Source organism: Hyla sarda, unplaced genomic scaffold (genome assembly GCF_029499605.1).
Source record: "Hyla sarda isolate aHylSar1 unplaced genomic scaffold, aHylSar1.hap1 scaffold_467, whole genome shotgun sequence".
NCBI lineage: Eukaryota > Metazoa > Chordata > Amphibia > Anura > Hylidae > Hyla > Hyla sarda.
Window position 1 is genome coordinate 194,327 of NW_026610480.1, and position 15,939 is coordinate 210,265.

The window sequence follows — 15,939 nt, forward strand, 5'->3', positions numbered from 1 at the left end:
AAAGAAGAATAATACGCCCAGAAAAGAGGCGAAATGGAAAAAAAACGTAAAAAAACGTGAAAAAAAAGTAAGAGGAAGAGAAGGGAAAAAAAGGTGGAAATGGGTTTAAAAGTGATTTCGGCGGAGAAATATATATATATATATATATATATATATATATATATATACGCGCACACACACACATATATATAAACGTATTCTCCGTTGAGATATTGCAGCCGCTGCTGTGTCCAGGCCCAGGAGCCTTAGCACTGTGCTGTGATGTCACTCAATACCACTGACATCACTAGGTGTAAACAACATCTCTCCTTTGCTGTGTATGTGACTATGGAGCTGTTTGGTGATGTCGTCTATTATGGCCTTCATAGAAGCAACAGGAGATTGTTGTATCCATCTAGAACCCTCAGAACTACAGTGCTATGATGTCACTCACTTCCACAGGCCTTGCAGAGTGTAAACAACAACAACCCAGCTTTGTTGTGTATGTAACCATAGGGATTTGTGATGTCACCTAGAACCTTCACAGCAGCGACAGCTTTATGAGGAGCATCAGCACTGCTCTGCCTGAGCAGAACCATCACCGCCATAGGTTGTCAAATAACCCGGATTTAACCCACACAGGTAAGTCCAATGGGGTGCAGGCATGTCCTCTATGCTTACAGCTTCCCGTGGGTGTTGGTTTGATACCGTTTGTGGACAGCCAAGGAGGCATCTGCAGGCAACAAAGGTAGGTGTGTGCTTGTGTGTGTGTTTCCTATGCAGATCCTAAGCCCAGTGTCACATGCAAGTAGGAGGAGTAAGAAGGGTTCCTGGCAAATCCGGGTTATGGATTGCATTTAAAAAGGCCCCGTGGGAGTGCAATGGGCCCCTGTCTTGCTGCTTAGCAATAATGGTATGGGTTTAGGTTCTGCTGTGTGTACTGGTGGTTGACTGCCCCCCAGCCCAGAGTGTGCATGGAAAATTGTCTGGCAGCCTCCCTGACAGCAAGCAGTGATAGTGCCCATGAAGGGCACCTTGTTGGGCCCGCCCCTTTCACGGTTATCGCTTCTCGGCCTTTTGGCTAAGATCAAGTGTAGTATCTGTTCTTATCAGTTTAATATCTGATACGTCCCCTATCTGGGGACCATATATTAAATGGATTTTTGAGAACGGGGGCCGATTTCGAAGCTTGCTTCCGTCGCCCTATGCATTGACCCGATATGGCAGTATCTTCGGGTACAGTGCACCACCCCCTTACAGGGTTAAAAAGAAAGATTCCTACTTTCATTGCTACCTGCTTGCTGGCTAGCCAGCTAGCCAGCCCTGTGGGCCTTGCTGCTGCTGCAGCCAAAAAACAAAAGGTGGTGCTGCTGCTGCTGCTGCTTCTGCTGCTTCTGCTTCTGCTTGTGTCTGGCCGCTGTTGGAGCGTCCAGGCACAGGACTTCTGCTGCTGCTGACTAAATGGCCTCCTTAATTGGATCATTTGAGTAGCCAGCACACCTGTGCAGGTAGGGCATGACATGATAGGCAGCTGCCTTGATAGCGGGTGGGTGCTGAATGTTCCTAATTGACAAAATAAGATTAATGCTTATGAAGAAATATAAAATCTCATCCCTTCCCCAATATCGCGCCACACCCCTACCCCTTAATTCCCTGGTTGAACTTGATGGACATATGTCTTTTTTCGACCGTACTAACTATGTAACTATGTAACATAACATGGGGGGGGGGGGTCTCCTGGCTGTTCACACAGGTGTGTCATTGCTGTACATTGACCATGCATTGCTTCTGTGGTATTGCAAAGGCAAAGACAAATGCTTCCAGCCATCCATTGCACTAATGGATTGGTCATCAGCTGGCTGTCTATGTCCCGCTTCAATATAGACCAAAGTACAGAGGGTTAGGCTATGCTATTGTGCACCTACCTGATGCATCAGAAGGTGCGAGGCCCTTGCTAAATTCTGTGCACAGACTTTGAGATCTATACTTTAGACTGTATCTAAACCTGCTCCAACATGGACTGACATTCTGGCCTACTTTCAGCCGATGCGACTTGTCTGTCGCTGAACAGTCGCTTTTTATGTATTCAGCACCTATGTATAATGTTGTAAAAATGCTCTAGAAGCTAAAGTCGCAGAAATGTCACACATATTTGGCCTGCAACTTTCTGTGCGACAAATTCAGACAGGAAAAATCAGTATAAATCCTTAGAAAATTATCCCCCAGTGTCTCCATCTGCTGGCGGTATTGAATAAGCATTGCTGCACTGATGGGGTATGCATTAGACGAAAAAAAAGAAGAAAAAGAAGAATAATACGCCCAGAAAAGAGGCGAAAAGGAGAAAAACGTAAAAAAACGTGAAAAAAAAGTAAGAGGAAGAGAAGGGAAAAAAAGGTGGAAATGGGTTTAAAAGTGATTTCGGCGGAGAAATATATATATATATATATATATATATATATATATATATATACGCGCACACACACACATATATATAAACGTATTCTCCGTTGAGATATTGCAGCCGCTGCTGTGTCCAGGCCCAGGAGCATTAGCACTGTGCTGTGATGTCACTCAATACCACTGACATCACTAGGTGTAAACAACATCTCTCCTTTGCTGTGTATGTGACTATGGAGCTGTTTGGTGATGTCGTCTATTATGGCCTTCATAGAAGCAACAGGAGATTGTTGCATCCATCTAGAACCCTCAGAACTACAGTGCTATGATGTCACTCACTTCCACAGGCCTTGCAGAGTGTAAACAACAACAACCCAGCTTTGTTGTGTATGTAACCATAGGGATTTGTGATGTCACCTAGAACCTTCACAGCAGCGACAGCTTTATGAGGAGCATCAGCACTGCTCTGCCTGAGCAGAACCATCACCGCCATAGGTTGTCAAATAACCCGGATTTAACCCACACAGGTAAGTCCAATGGGGTGCAGGCATGTCCTCTATGCTTACAGCTTCCCGTGGGTGTTGGTTTGATACCGTTTGGGGACAGCCAAGGAGGCATCTGCAGGCAACAAAGGTAGGTGTGTGCTTGTGTGTGTGTTTCCTATGCAGATCCTAAGCCCAGTGTCACATGCAAGTAGGAGGAGTAAGAAGGGTTCCTGGCAAATCCGGGTTATGGATTGCATTTAAAAAGGCCCCGTGGGAGTGCAATGGGCCCCTGTCTTGCTGCTTAGCAATAATGGTATGGGTTTAGGTTCTGCTGTGTGTACTGGTGGTTGACTGCCCCCCAGCCCAGAGTGTGCATGGAAAATTGTCTGGCAGCCTCCCTGACAGCAAGCAGTGATAGTGCCCATGAAGGGCACCTTGTTGGGCCCGCCCCTTTCACGGTTATCGCTTCTCGGCCTTTTGGCTAAGATCAAGTGTAGTATCTGTTCTTATCAGTTTAATATCTGATACGTCCCCTATCTGGGGACCATATATTAAATGGATTTTTGAGAACGGGGGCCGATTTCGAAGCTTGCTTCCGTCGCCCTATGCATTGACCCGATATGGCAGTATCTTCGGGTACAGTGCACCACCCCCTTACAGGGTTAAAAAGAAAGATTCCTACTTTCATTGCTACCTGCTTGCTGGCTAGCCAGCTAGCCAGCCCTGTGGGCCTTGCTGCTGCTGCAGCCAAAAAACAAAAGGTGGTGCTGCTGCTGCTTCTGCTGCTTCTGCTTCTGCTTGTGTCTGGCCGCTGTTGGAGCGTCCAGGCACAGGACTTCTGCTGCTTCTGACTAAATGGCCTCCTTAATTGGATCATTTGAGTAGCCAGCACACCTGTGCAGGTAGGGCATGACATGATAGGCAGCTGCCTTGATAGCGGGTGGGTGCTGAATGTTCCTAATTGACAAAATAAGATTAATGCTTATGAAGAAATATAAAATCTCATCCCTTCCCCAATATCGCGCCACACCCCTACCCCTTAATTCCCTGGTTGAACTTGATGGACATATGTCTTTTTTCGACCGTACTAACTATGTAACTATGTAACATAACATGGGGGGGGGGGGGGGGTCTCCTGGCTGTTCACACAGGTGTGTCATTGCTGTACATTGACCATGCATTGCTTCTGTGGTATTGCAAAGGCAAAGACAAATGCTTCCAGCCATCCATTGCACTAATGGATTGGTCATCAGCTGGCTGTCTATGTCCCGCATCAATATAGACCAAAGTACAGAGGGTTAGGCTATGCTATTGTGCACCTACCTGATGCATCAGAAGGTGCGAGGCCCTTGCTAAATTCTGTGCACAGACTTTGAGATCTATACTTTAGACTGTATCTAAACCTGCTCCAACATGGACTGACATTCTGGCCTACTTTCAGCCGATGCGACTTGTCTGTCGCTGAACAGTCGCTTTTTATGTATTCAGCACCTATGTATAATGTTGTAAAAATGCTCTAGAAGCTAAAGTCGCAGAAATGTCACACATATTTGGCCTGCAACTTTCTGTGCGACAAATTCAGACAGGAAAAATCAGTATAAATCCTTAGAAAATTATCCCCCAGTGTCTCCATCTGCTGGCGGTATTGAATAAGCATTGCTGCACTGATGGGGTATGCATTAGACGAAAAAAAAGAAGAAAAAGAAGAATAATACGCCCAGAAAAGAGGCGAAAAGGAGAAAAACGTAAAAAAACGTGAAAAAAAAAGTAAGAGGAAGAGAAGGGAAAAAAAGGTGGAAATGGGTTTAAAAGTGATTTCGGCGGAGAAATATATATATATATATATATATATATATATATATATATTTATATATATACGCGCACACACACACATATATATAAACTTATTCTCCGTTGAGATATTGCAGCCGCTGCTGTGTCCAGGCCCAGGAGCCTTAGCACTGTGCTGTGATGTCACTCAATACCACTGACATCACTAGGTGTAAACAACATCTCTCCTTTGCTGTGTATGTGACTATGGAGCTGTTTGGTGATGTCGTCTATTATGGCCTTCATAGAAGCAACAGGAGATTGTTGCATCCATCTAGAACCCTCAGAACTACAGTGCTATGATGTCACTCACTTCCACAGGCCTTGCAGAGTGTAAACAACAACAACCCAGCTTTGTTGTGTATGTAACCATAGGGATTTGTGATGTCACCTAGAACCTTCACAGCAGCGACAGCTTTATGAGGAGCATCAGCACTGCTCTGCCTGAGCAGAACCATCACCGCCATAGGTTGTCAAATAACCCGGATTTAACCCACACAGGTAAGTCCAATGGGGTGCAGGCATGTCCTCTATGCTTACAGCTTCCCGTGGGTGTTGGTTTGATACCGTTTGGGGACAGCCAAGGAGGCATCTGCAGGCAACAAAGGTAGGTGTGTGCTTGTGTGTGTGTTTCCTATGCAGATCCTAAGCCCAGTGTCACATGCAAGTAGGAGGAGTAAGAAGGGTTCCTGGCAAATCCGGGTTATGGATTGCATTTAAAAAGGCCCCGTGGGAGTGCAATGGGCCCCTGTCTTGCTGCTTAGCAATAATGGTATGGGTTTAGGTTCTGCTGTGTGTACTGGTGGTTGACTGCCCCCCAGCCCAGAGTGTGCATGGAAAATTGTCTGGCAGCCTCCCTGACAGCAAGCAGTGATAGTGCCCATGAAGGGCACCTTGTTGGGCCCGCCCCTTTCACGGTTATCGCTTCTCGGCCTTTTGGCTAAGATCAAGTGTAGTATCTGTTCTTATCAGTTTAATATCTGATACGTCCCCTATCTGGGGACCATATATTAAATGGATTTTTGAGAACGGGGGCCGATTTCGAAGCTTGCTTCCGTCGCCCTATGCATTGACCCGATATGGCAGTATCTTCGGGTACAGTGCACCACCCCCTTACAGGGTTAAAAAGAAAGATTCCTACTTTCATTGCTACCTGCTTGCTGGCTAGCCAGCTAGCCAGCCCTGTGGGCCTTGCTGCTGCTGCAGCCAAAAAACAAAAGGTGGTGCTGCTGCTGCTTCTGCTGCTTCTGCTTGTGTCTGGCCGCTGTTGGAGCGTCCAGGCACAGGACTTCTGCTGCTGCTGACTAAATGGCCTCCTTAATTGGATCATTTGAGTAGCCAGCACACCTGTGCAGGTAGGGCATGACATGATAGGCAGCTGCCTTGATAGCGGGTGGGTGCTGAATGTTCCTAATTGACAAAATAAGATTAATGCTTATGAAGAAATATAAAATCTCATCCCTTCCCCAATATCGCGCCACACCCCTACCCCTTAATTCCCTGGTTGAACTTGATGGACATATGTCTTTTTTCGACCGTACTAACTATGTAACTATGTAACATAACATGGGGGGGGGGGGGGGTCTCCTGGCTGTTCACACAGGTGTGTCATTGCTGTACATTGACCATGCATTGCTTCTGTGGTATTGCAAAGGCAAAGACAAATGCTTCCAGCCATCCATTGCACTAATGGATTGGTCATCAGCTGGCTGTCTATGTCCCGCATCAATATAGACCAAAGTACAGAGGGTTAGGCTATGCTATTGTGCACCTACCTGATGCATCAGAAGGTGCGAGGCCCTTGCTAAATTCTGTGCACAGACTTTGAGATCTATACTTTAGACTGTATCTAAACCTGCTCCAACATGGACTGACATTCTGGCCTACTTTCAGCCGATGCGACTTGTCTGTCGCTGAACAGTCGCTTTTTATGTATTCAGCACCTATGTATAATGTTGTAAAAATGCTCTAGAAGCTAAAGTCGCAGAAATGTCACACATATTTGGCCTGCAACTTTCTGTGCGACAAATTCAGACAGGAAAAATCAGTATAAATCCTTAGAAAATTATCCCCCAGTGTCTCCATCTGCTGGCGGTATTGAATAAGCATTGCTGCACTGATGGGGTATGCATTAGACGAAAAAAAAGAAGAAAAAGAAGAATAATACGCCCAGAAAAGAGGCGAAAAGGAGAAAAACGTAAAAAAACGTGAAAAAAAAGTAAGAGGAAGAGAAGGGAAAAAAAGGTGGAAATGGGTTTAAAAGTGATTTCGGCGGAGAAATATATATATATATATATATATATATATATATATATATATATACGCGCACACACACACATATATATAAACGTATTCTCCGTTGAGATATTGCAGCCGCTGCTGTGTCCAGGCCCAGGAGCCTTAGCACTGTGCTGTGATGTCACTCAATACCACTGACATCACTAGGTGTAAACAACATCTCTCCTTTGCTGTGTATGTGACTATGGAGCTGTTTGGTGATGTCGTCTATTACGGCCTTCATAGAAGCAACAGGAGATTGTTGCATCCATCTTGAACCCTCAGAACTACAGTGCTATGATGTCACTCACTTCCACAGGCCTTGCAGAGTGTAAACAACAACAACCCAGCTTTGTTGTGTATGTAACCATAGGGATTTGTGATGTCACCTAGAACCTTCACAGCAGCAACAGCTTTATGAGGAGCATCAGCACTGCTCTGCCTGAGCAGAACCATCACCGCCATAGGTTGTCAAATAACCCGGATTTAACCCACACAGGTAAGTCCAATGGGGTGCAGGCATGTCCTCTATGCTTACAGCTTCCCGTGGGTGTTGGTTTGATACCGTTTGGGGACAGCCAAGGAGGCATCTGCAGGCAACAAAGGTAGGTGTGTGCTTGTGTGTGTGTTTCCTATGCAGATCCTAAGCCCAGTGTCACATGCAAGTAGGAGGAGTAAGAAGGGTTCCTGGCAAATCCGGGTTATGGATTGCATTTAAAAAGGCCCCGTGGGAGTGCAATGGGCCCCTGTCTTGCTGCTTAGCAATAATGGTATGGGTTTAGGTTCTGCTGTGTGTACTGGTGGTTGACTGCCCCCCAGCCCAGAGTGTGCATGGAAAATTGTCTGGCAGCCTCCCTGACAGCAAGCAGTGATAGTGCCCATGAAGGGCACCTTGTTGGGCCCGCCCCTTTCACGGTTATCGCTTCTCGGCCTTTTGGCTAAGATCAAGTGTAGTATCTGTTCTTATCAGTTTAATATCTGATACGTCCCCTATCTGGGGACCATATATTAAATGGATTTTTGAGAACGGGGGCCGATTTCGAAGCTTGCTTCCGTCGCCCTATGCATTGACCCGATATGGCAGTATCTTCGGGTACAGTGCACCACCCCCTTACAGGGTTAAAAAGAAAGATTCCTACTTTCATTGCTACCTGCTTGCTGGCTAGCCAGCTAGCCAGCCCTGTGGGCCTTGCTGCTGCTGCTGCAGCCAAAAAACAAAAGGTGGTGCTGCTGCTGCTTCTGCTGCTTCTGCTTCTGCTTGTGTCTGGCCGCTGTTGGAGCGTCCAGGCACAGGACTTCTGCTGCTGCTGACTAAATGGCCTCCTTAATTGGATCATTTGAGTAGCCAGCACACCTGTGCAGGTAGGGCATGACATGATAGGCAGCTGCCTTGATAGCGGGTGGGTGCTGAATGTTCCTAATTGACAAAATAAGATTAATGCTTATGAAGAAATATAAAATCTCATCCCTTCCCCAATATCGCGCCACACCCCTACCCCTTAATTCCCTGGTTGAACTTGATGGACATATGTCTTTTTTCGACCGTACTAACTATGTAACTATGTAACATAACATGGGGGGGGGGGGGGGGGGGTCTCCTGGCTGTTCACACAGGTGTGTCATTGCTGTACATTGACCATGCATTGCTTCTGTGGTATTGCAAAGGCAAAGACAAATGCTTCCAGCCATCCATTGCACTAATGGATTGGTCATCAGCTGGCTGTCTATGTCCCGCATCAATATAGACCAAAGTACAGAGGGTTAGGCTATGCTATTGTGCACCTACCTGATGCATCAGAAGGTGCGAGGCCCTTGCTAAATTCTGTGCACAGACTTTGAGATCTATACTTTAGACTGTATCTAAACCTGCTCCAACATGGACTGACATTCTGGCCTACTTTCAGCCGATGCGACTTGTCTGTCGCTGAACAGTCGCTTTTTATGTATTCAGCACCTATGTATAATGTTGTAAAAATGCTCTAGAAGCTAAAGTCGCAGAAATGTCACACATATTTGGCCTGCAACTTTCTGTGCGACAAATTCAGACAGGAAAAATCAGTATAAATCCTTAGAAAATTATCCCCCAGTGTCTCCATCTGCTGGCGGTATTGAATAAGCATTGCTGCACTGATGGGGTATGCATTAGACGAAAAAAAAGAAGAAAAAGAAGAATAATACGCCCAGAAAAGAGGCGAAAAGGAGAAAAACGTAAAAAAACGTGAAAAAAAAGTAAGAGGAAGAGAAGGGAAAAAAAGGTGGAAATGGGTTTAAAAGTGATTTCGGCGGAGAAATATATATATATATATATATATATATATATATATATATATATATACGCGCACACACACACATATATATAAACGTATTCTCCGTTGAGATATTGCAGCCGCTGCTGTGTCCAGGCCCAGGAGCCTTAGCACTGTGCTGTGATGTCACTCAATACCACTGACATCACTAGGTGTAAACAACATCTCTCCTTTGCTGTGTATGTGACTATGGAGCTGTTTGGTGATGTCGTCTATTATGGCCTTCATAGAAGCAACAGGAGATTGTTGCATCCATCTAGAACCCTCAGAACTACAGTGCTATGATGTCACTCACTTCCACAGGCCTTGCAGAGTGTAAACAACAACAACCCAGCTTTGTTGTGTATGTAACCATAGGGATTTGTGATGTCACCTAGAACCTTCACAGCAGCGACAGCTTTATGAGGAGCATCAGCACTGCTCTGCCTGAGCAGAACCATCACCGCCATAGGTTGTCAAATAACCCGGATTTAACCCACACAGGTAAGTCCAATGGGGTGCAGGCATGTCCTCTATGCTTACAGCTTCCCGTGGGTGTTGGTTTGATACCGTTTGGGGACAGCCAAGGAGGCATCTGCAGGCAACAAAGGTAGGTGTGTGCTTGTGTGTGTGTTTCCTATGCAGATCCTAAGCCCAGTGTCACATGCAAGTAGGAGGAGTAAGAAGGGTTCCTGGCAAATCCGGGTTATGGATTGCATTTAAAAAGGCCCCGTGGGAGTGCAATGGGCCCCTGTCTTGCTGCTTAGCAATAATGGTATGGGTTTAGGTTCTGCTGTGTGTACTGGTGGTTGACTGCCCCCCAGCCCAGAGTGTGCATGGAAAATTGTCTGGCAGCCTCCCTGACAGCAAGCAGTGATAGTGCCCATGAAGGGGACCTTGTTGGGCCCGCCCCTTTCACGGTTATCGCTTCTCGGCCTTTTGGCTAAGATCAAGTGTAGTATCTGTTCTTATCAGTTTAATATCTGATACGTCCCCTATCTGGGGACCATATATTAAATGGATTTTTGAGAACGGGGGCCGATTTCGAAGCTTGCTTCCGTCGCCCTATGCATTGACCCGATATGGCAGTATCTTCGGGTACAGTGCACCACCCCCTTACAGGGTTAAAAAGAAAGATTCCTACTTTCATTGCTACCTGCTTGCTGGCTAGCCAGCTAGCCAGCCCTGTGGGCCTTGCTGCTGCTGCAGCCAAAAAACAAAAGGTGGTGCTGCTGCTGCTTCTGCTGCTTCTGCTTCTGCTTGTGTCTGGCCACTGTTGGAGCGTCCAGGCACAGGACTTCTGCTGCTGCTGACTAAATGGCCTCCTTAATTGGATCATTTGAGTAGCCAGCACACCTGTGCAGGTAGGGCATGACATGATAGGCAGCTGCCTTGATAGCGGGTGGGTGCTGAATGTTCCTAATTGACAAAATAAGATTAATGCTTATGAAGAAATATAAAATCTCATCCCTTCCCCAATATCGCGCCACACCCCTACCCCTTAATTCCCTGGTTGAACTTGATGGACATATGTCTTTTTTCGACCGTACTAACTATGTAACTATGTAACATAACATGGGGGGGGGGGTCTCCTGGCTGTTCACACAGGTGTGTCATTGCTGTACATTGACCATGCATTGCTTCTGTGGTATTGCAAAGGCAAAGACAAATGCTTCCAGCCATCCATTGCACTAATGGATTGGTCATCAGCTGGCTGTCTATGTCCCGCATCAATATAGACCAAAGTACAGAGGGTTAGGCTATGCTATAGTGCACCTACCTGATGCATCAGAAGGTGCGAGGCCCTTGCTAAATTCTGTGCACAGACTTTGAGATCTATACTTTAGACTGTATCTAAACCTGCTCCAACATGGACTGACATTCTGGCCTACTTTCAGCCGATGCGACTTGTCTGTCGCTGAACAGTCGCTTTTTATGTATTCAGCACCTATGTATAATGTTGTAAAAATGCTCTAGAAGCTAAAGTCGCAGAAATGTCACACATATTTGGCCTGCAACTTTCTGTGCGACAAATTCAGACAGGAAAAATCAGTATAAATCCTTAGAAAATTATCCCCCAGTGTCTCCATCTGCTGGCGGTATTGAATAAGCATTGCTGCACTGATGGGGTATGCATTAGACGAAAAAAAAGAAGAAAAAGAAGAATAATACGCCCAGAAAAGAGGCGAAAAGGAGAAAAACGTAAAAAAACGTGAAAAAAAAGTAAGAGGAAGAGAAGGGAAAAAAAGGTGGAAATGGGTTTAAAAGTGATTTCGGCGGAGAAATATATATATATATATATATATATATATATATATATATATATACGCGCACACACACACATATATATAAACGTATTCTCCGTTGAGATATTGCAGCCGCTGCTGTGTCCAGGCCCAGGAGCCTTAGCACTGTGCTGTGATGTCACTCAATACCACTGACATCACTAGGTGTAAACAACATCTCTCCTTTGCTGTGTATGTGACTATGGAGCTGTTTGGTGATGTCGTCTATTATGGCCTTCATAGAAGCAACAGGAGATTGTTGCATCCATCTAGAACCCTCAGAACTACAGTGCTATGATGTCACTCACTTCCACAGGCCTTGCAGAGTGTAAACAACAACAACCCAGCTTTGTTGTGTATGTAACCATAGGGATTTGTGATGTCACCTAGAACCTTCACAGCAGCGACAGCTTTATGAGGAGCATCAGCACTGCTCTGCCTGAGCAGAACCATCACCGCCATAGGTTGTCAAATAACCCGGATTTAACCCACACAGGTAAGTCCAATGGGGTGCAGGCATGTCCTCTATGCTTACAGCTTCCCGTGGGTGTTGGTTTGATACCGTTTGGGGACAGCCAAGGAGGCATCTGCAGGCAACAAAGGTAGGTGTGTGCTTGTGTGTGTGTTTCCTATGCAGATCCTAAGCCCAGTGTCACATGCAAGTAGGAGGAGTAAGAAGGGTTCCTGGCAAATCCGGGTTATGGATTGCATTTAAAAAGGCCCCGTGGGAGTGCAATGGGCCCCTGTCTTGCTGCTTAGCAATAATGGTATGGGTTTAGGTTCTGCTGTGTGTACTGGTGGTTGACTGCCCCCCAGCCCAGAGTGTGCATGGAAAATTGTCTGGCAGCCTCCCTGACAGCAAGCAGTGATAGTGCCCATGAAGGGGACCTTGTTGGGCCCGCCCCTTTCACGGTTATCGCTTCTCGGCCTTTTGGCTAAGATCAAGTGTAGTATCTGTTCTTATCAGTTTAATATCTGATACGTCCCCTATCTGGGGACCATATATTAAATGGATTTTTGAGAACGGGGGCCGATTTCGAAGCTTGCTTCCGTCGCCCTATGCATTGACCCGATATGGCAGTATCTTCGGGTACAGTGCACCACCCCCTTACAGGGTTAAAAAGAAAGATCCCTACTTTCATTGCTACCTGCTTGCTGGCTAGCCAGCTAGCCAGCCCTGTGGGCCTTGCTGCTGCTGCAGCCAAAAAACAAAAGGTGGTGCTGCTGCTGCTTCTGCTGCTTCTGCTTGTGTCTGGCCGCTGTTGGAGCGTCCAGGCACAGGACTTCTGCTGCTGCTGACTAAATGGCCTCCTTAATTGGATCATTTGAGTAGCCAGCACACCTGTGCAGGTAGGGCATGACATGATAGGCAGCTGCCTTGATAGCGGGTGGGTGCTGAATGTTCCTAATTGACAAAATAAGATTAATGCTTATGAAGAAATATAAAATCTCATCCCTTCCCCAATATCGCGCCACACCCCTACCCCTTAATTCCCTGGTTGAACTTGATGGACATATGTCTTTTTTCGACCGTACTAACTATGTAACTATGTAACATAACATGGGGGGGGGGGGGGGGGGTCTCCTGGCTGTTCACACAGGTGTGTCATTGCTGTACATTGACCATGCATTGCTTCTGTGGTATTGCAAAGGCAAAGACAAATGCTTCCAGCCATCCATTGCACTAATGGATTGGTCATCAGCTGGCTGTCTATGTCCCGCATCAATATAGACCAAAGTACAGAGGGTTAGGCTATGCTATAGTGCACCTACCTGATGCATCAGAAGGTGCGAGGCCCTTGCTAAATTCTGTGCACAGACTTTGAGATCTATACTTTAGACTGTATCTAAACCTGCTCCAACATGGACTGACATTCTGGCCTACTTTCAGCCGATGCGACTTGTCTGTCGCTGAACAGTCGCTTTTTATGTATTCAGCACCTATGTATAATGTTGTAAAAATGCTCTAGAAGCTAAAGTCGCAGAAATGTCACACATATTTGGCCTGCAACTTTCTGTGCGACAAATTCAGACAGGAAAAATCAGTATAAATCCTTAGAAAATTATCCCCCAGTGTCTCCATCTGCTGGCGGTATTGAATAAGCATTGCTGCACTGATGGGGTATGCATTAGACGAAAAAAAAGAAGAAAAAGAAGAATAATACGCCCAGAAAAGAGGCGAAAAGGAGAAAAACGTAAAAAAACGTGAAAAAAAAGTAAGAGGAAGAGAAGGGAAAAAAAGGTGGAAATGGGTTTAAAAGTGATTTCGGCGGAGAAATATATATATATATATATATATATATATATATATATATATACGCGCACACACACACATATATATAAACGTATTCTCCGTTGAGATATTGCAGCCGCTGCTGTGTCCAGGCCCAGGAGCCTTAGCACTGTGCTGTGATGTCACTCAATACCACTGACATCACTAGGTGTAAACAACATCTCTCCTTTGCTGTGTATGTGACTATGGAGCTGTTTGGTGATGTCGTCTATTATGGCCTTCATAGAAGCAACAGGAGATTGTTGCATCCATCTAGAACCCTCAGAACTACAGTGCTATGATGTCACTCACTTCCACAGGCCTTGCAGAGTGTAAACAACAACAACCCAGCTTTGTTGTGTATGTAACCATAGGGATTTGTGATGTCACCTAGAACCTTCACAGCAGCGACAGCTTTATGAGGAGCATCAGCACTGCTCTGCCTGAGCAGAACCATCACCGCCATAGGTTGTCAAATAACCCGGATTTAACCCACACAGGTAAGTCCAATGGGGTGCAGGCATGTCCTCTATGCTTACAGCTTCCCGTGGGTGTTGGTTTGATACCGTTTGGGGACAGCCAAGGAGGCATCTGCAGGCAACAAAGGTAGGTGTGTGCTTGTGTGTGTGTTTCCTATGCAGATCCTAAGCCCAGTGTCACATGCAAGTAGGAGGAGTAAGAAGGGTTCCTGGCAAATCCGGGTTATGGATTGCATTTAAAAAGGCCCCGTGGGAGTGCAATGGGCCCCTGTCTTGCTGCTTAGCAATAATGGTATGGGTTTAGGTTCTGCTGTGTGTACTGGTGGTTGACTGCCCCCCAGCCCAGAGTGTGCATGGAAAATTGTCTGGCAGCCTCCCTGACAGCAAGCAGTGATAGTGCCCATGAAGGGCACCTTGTTGGGCCCGCCCCTTTCACGGTTATCGCTTCTCGGCCTTTTGGCTAAGATCAAGTGTAGTATCTGTTCTTATCAGTTTAATATCTGATACGTCCCCTATCTGGGGACCATATATTAAATGGATTTTTGAGAACGGGGGCCGATTTCGAAGCTTGCTTCCGTCGCCCTATGCATTGACCCGATATGGCAGTATCTTCGGGTACAGTGCACCACCCCCTTACAGGGTTAAAAAGAAAGATTCCTACTTTCATTGCTACCTGCTTGCTGGCTAGCCAGCTAGCCAGCCCTGTGGGCCTTGCTGCTGCTGCAGCCAAAAAACAAAAGGTGGTGCTGCTGCTGCTTCTGCTGCTTCTGCTTCTGCTTGTGTCTGGCCGCTGTTGGAGCGTCCAGGCACAGGACTTCTGCTGCTGCTGACTAAATGGCCTCCTTAATTGGATCATTTGAGTAGCCAGCACACCTGTGCAGGTAGGGCATGACATGATAGGCAGCTGCCTTGATAGCGGGTGGGTGCTGAATGTTCCTAATTGACAAAATAAGATTAATGCTTATGAAGAAATATAAAATCTCATCCCTTCCCCAATATCGCGCCACACCCCTACCCCTTAATTCCCTGGTTGAACTTGATGGACATATGTCTTTTTTCGACCGTACTAACTATGTAACTATGTAACATAACATGGGGGGGGGGGGGGGGTCTCCTGGCTGTTCACACAGGTGTGTCATTGCTGTACATTGACCATGCATTGCTAAGGCAAAGACAAATGCTTCCAGCCATCCATTGCACTAATGGATTGGTCATCAGCTGGCTGTCTATGTCCCGCATCAATATAGACCAAAGTACAGAGGGTTAGGCTATGCTATTGTGCACCTACCTGATGCATCAGAAGGTGCGAGGCCCTTGCTAAATTCTGTGCACAGACTTTGAGATCTATACTTTAGACTGTATCTAAACCTGCTCCAACATGGACTGACATTCTGGCCTACTTTCAGCCGATGCGACTTGTCTGTCGCTGAACAGTCGCTTTTTATGTATTCAGCACCTATGTATAATGTTGTAAAAATGCTCTAGAAGCTAAAGTCGCAGAAATGTCACACATATTTGGCCTGCAACTTTCTGTGCGACAAATTCAGACAGGAAAAATCAGTATAAATCCTTAGAAAATTATCCCCCAGTGTCTCCATCTGCTGGCGGTATTGAATAAGCATTGCTGCACTGATGGGGTATGCATTAGAC

At 46.1% G+C, this 15,939-nt stretch overlaps 7 non-coding genes across 7 annotated transcripts; all 7 read left to right on the top strand.

The window, feature by feature from the left end:
• The first annotated feature begins 1,040 nt into the window (after nucleotides 1-1,040).
• On the top strand, nucleotides 1,041-1,231 carry LOC130336157 (U2 spliceosomal RNA). The gene has a single exon (XR_008877632.1). It is a non-coding gene; the product is annotated as a U2 spliceosomal RNA (small nuclear RNA).
• A 2,091-nt stretch (nucleotides 1,232-3,322) lies between these two features.
• Nucleotides 3,323-3,513, top strand: LOC130336159 (U2 spliceosomal RNA). Its single transcript, XR_008877633.1, has one exon. It is a non-coding gene; the product is annotated as a U2 spliceosomal RNA (small nuclear RNA).
• Nucleotides 3,514-5,611: 2,098 nt separating this feature from the next.
• Nucleotides 5,612-5,802, top strand: LOC130336160 (U2 spliceosomal RNA). Its single transcript, XR_008877634.1, has one exon. It is a non-coding gene; the product is annotated as a U2 spliceosomal RNA (small nuclear RNA).
• Nucleotides 5,803-7,886: 2,084 nt separating this feature from the next.
• Nucleotides 7,887-8,077, top strand: LOC130336056 (U2 spliceosomal RNA). Its single transcript, XR_008877554.1, has one exon. It is a non-coding gene; the product is annotated as a U2 spliceosomal RNA (small nuclear RNA).
• A 2,099-nt stretch (nucleotides 8,078-10,176) lies between these two features.
• On the top strand, nucleotides 10,177-10,367 carry LOC130336057 (U2 spliceosomal RNA). Its single transcript, XR_008877555.1, has one exon. It is a non-coding gene; the product is annotated as a U2 spliceosomal RNA (small nuclear RNA).
• Nucleotides 10,368-12,453: 2,086 nt separating this feature from the next.
• Nucleotides 12,454-12,644, top strand: LOC130336059 (U2 spliceosomal RNA). The gene has a single exon (XR_008877556.1). It is a non-coding gene; the product is annotated as a U2 spliceosomal RNA (small nuclear RNA).
• A 2,085-nt stretch (nucleotides 12,645-14,729) lies between these two features.
• On the top strand, nucleotides 14,730-14,920 carry LOC130336060 (U2 spliceosomal RNA). Its single transcript, XR_008877557.1, has one exon. It is a non-coding gene; the product is annotated as a U2 spliceosomal RNA (small nuclear RNA).
• Nucleotides 14,921-15,939: the final 1,019 nt, after the last annotated feature.